Below are 2,042 nucleotides of genomic sequence, written 5' to 3' on the forward strand. Positions count from 1 at the left end.
GATCTGCAGTTTATCCAGACCAACACTCTCTAAATCAGTGGTATGGTTCCCACTAGGAAAAAAGTCACAGGAAACTCTAGGCTCAGTGCCTTGCAGCAGGCAGAAACTCCAAGGTCAAAAGTGAATCTGTTACTGTGACCCCAGTGGTTTCAATGTAAGGGATGGAGGAAGTGAAGCTTACTGAAGCGTGCACTTGGATCCAATTTCTGGTAGAAGCAGAAGGGATTGTAGGCTGGACATCAAAGAGTTAGGCTCTGATTAAAGTTCAGCTACAAATAGCATCAGGGGTAGAGTCTCCTAGTCAAATTGTCAGATTTCAGATTATTTGTTCTGAAGATTTCCTTCAAGGGTTGGTGGATTCCCCATTGTGTTAACCTGGAGAATGATTAGCTAAAGAAAAACTTCACTGAAAAGAGATCCAAGAGATCTATTATAGATAAGCATTGATTTCCCCCAAATCAGGTCATCACATGAGTTACCTACTTGGGTTAGAGTTTGTCTTTTCCAATATTGTAAGAAAATATTTCACCTGGAATATTGTACTACAAATACTCCCCATCCTTTTTTAACCTTTTTTTTTAAAGGTATTGAGATAAGAAAGAAACTTTTTTAACCTTTTTTTTAAGGGTATTGGGATAAGAAAGAAATCGAGAGGCATTTTACTTACCTTGAATTGATGTATATATAATTTTCTAGGCTTTCTTATGATGTTAAAGACAACAAGAAGAAGCAAACTTAGAATGCTACTCTCTCTACTCTGTCTCCCCAGGAAAATGTCATTAAACTGCATTTGATATTGTTTCCTTGAACCCTTTGGAATTGTTTCACTGTTGTTGTTGTTGTTGTTGTTGTTGTTATTGTTGTTGTTGGGTCCCAGACTACTGTACAACATGAGGGAAAAGAAATGAAATGCTACAAGGAAAGTGCAATTATCAGAAATTCACCAGCTGCCGCATTGGACTTACGTTTCATTATCTTCCTCCCCTTTTCATTTCTGCCTCTGTTTTAGAGTCATAATTGGATGCAAGGAAGAAAGTGCTGCCAGAAGTGAACAGAAACCCTGGCAGCTAATCTGTGGCCCCCACCCCCCACCCCCTGCTGTAGTATTTCAGCACATGCTGCTGCCCTGCAAAGAGGACCAAAGCCTCTCCCTGGATTGAAAAGAAAGAGACAGGGCATCACTTCCCGTCCCTGGGTCCCTCTGCCCCTTATCTCAGGTATCCCCAGCCTCTGCCTGACAACACTGTCCTTGAAATTTACTTCTCGGCCTATCAGATCAGTTGTCAGGGAAGCCGCCATGGTTTAATTCTTTAATTTCAGGCTACTGTTAGTTACTTGCAAGATCAGGATTGAGCAAGAGTTCTAATCCTATTGCCTGTCAATTCATTTTAACCTCAATCTTCTTCCCTACCGCCTTACTCCCAGAACCTGTTTCCTGTTCTCACAAAGGCTTATAGAAAGTGCTTTGAATTGATCTGAGTGATCAAAACTGACCGCATGGCCAGCATAAATATTCATGGACCAGACTACTTTTCAGGCCATGTCCTCTCTTGGTATCATTCTGCACCCCACAATGTCCCAGATATTCACCCTTTCCCTCAAAATACCCTCAAAGACCTGCACTAAGGTTGCTCAGGGCTGGAGAGAGAGAGAAAGAAGGGAGAACACGACCGTCCTGAAACCCAGCCCTGACTCCACCCTGGGATTCTAGGGTTGGTTCCTAAACTTTGGTGTGCTTAAGAATTATCTGGAGAACTTGATTTCTGAGCCCCAGAACCAGAGGTTCTGATTCTGGAGGTCCAGAGTGGAGCTCAGGATTCTGTCCCCCACGGGATTCTGTTGGAAATATTTGGCTAAACATTAGGTTCTTAAGTCCAGAGCCAGGAGTCTGGTGAGAAAAGGGGCCACAGAAAACAAAGAGAAAGGTGAAGTCACCTGAAGAAGAGAGCCGGTGATTTTGCAGGAGGGAGGAAGGCAGGAGAGAGGTGACTGGAAGTGGCCATGGTTGCATTCTGATGCAGAAATGAGAAAAACTTAAATGG

The sequence above is a fragment of the Galeopterus variegatus genome, unplaced genomic scaffold (assembly GCF_000696425.1).
Source record: "Galeopterus variegatus unplaced genomic scaffold, G_variegatus-3.0.2 Scaffold1049, whole genome shotgun sequence".
In the NCBI taxonomy this organism is placed as follows: Eukaryota; Metazoa; Chordata; class Mammalia; order Dermoptera; family Cynocephalidae; genus Galeopterus; species Galeopterus variegatus.